Raw genomic sequence first — 779 nt, forward strand, 5'->3', positions numbered from 1 at the left:
TATAATTTTTTTTCGATTTTCTCATAAAATCCAGTGTAGCAAACATCCTCTGTGTGCGTACTATAATTTAAGTAATAATACTTTTGCAATCCGTACATCCAATACGGAGAAATCCCACCGAATAGGAATGTGGTAAAACAGGGGGGCTTTAGCATCGCCTTAACATTTACTTCGTAAAAAAATTATATGCACGTTATATGCTCGAAATTAGGACAGGAGCACATGTAGAATAAATAGACCCAGATAACCAAGCATGCGATACCCGCACCAAGCCGCACAAGATAATAGAAAGTTTACTAGCTAAGTGTGGCACCCAGCTGGACACGGCTCAATTGTACACGAACCACTCACAGCGCTTAAGACTACAAAATTCCTAAGCACCGGTCGCTGTGATTGGTGGTGTCCAATCAAAACGTGGTCAATCGGGATCACCCCCACACCAGAGAGGGTACCTTATCCCTACCATTTTACTCACACAGACTCCTAGCAATCACCCGCAAGATGAAGTTTCTGAACGCAGCCATAGTACAGCGTATTAACACACTGTACTGCATATTGTTTAGGTATATCATGGTGCATAACCCGTACCGTATCAATACGGCGTACCATTATCGACAGGAGAGAGACTATGACCGGTATTCATAGTCAGATCTTATATTCAAGACCGTCTTAAGTATGGTCTGAAGAAGTCATGAACCAATCAGAGGGCTGCATTAGCGTCTTAAGACATTACTTAAGATAGTCTTAAAATAAGAACCGACTATGAATACCGGTCTAAG

Source organism: Trachymyrmex cornetzi, unplaced genomic scaffold, assembly GCF_001594075.2.
Source record: "Trachymyrmex cornetzi isolate Tcor2-1 unplaced genomic scaffold, Tcor1.1 scaffold771, whole genome shotgun sequence".
Taxonomy (NCBI): Eukaryota; Metazoa; Arthropoda; class Insecta; order Hymenoptera; family Formicidae; genus Trachymyrmex; species Trachymyrmex cornetzi.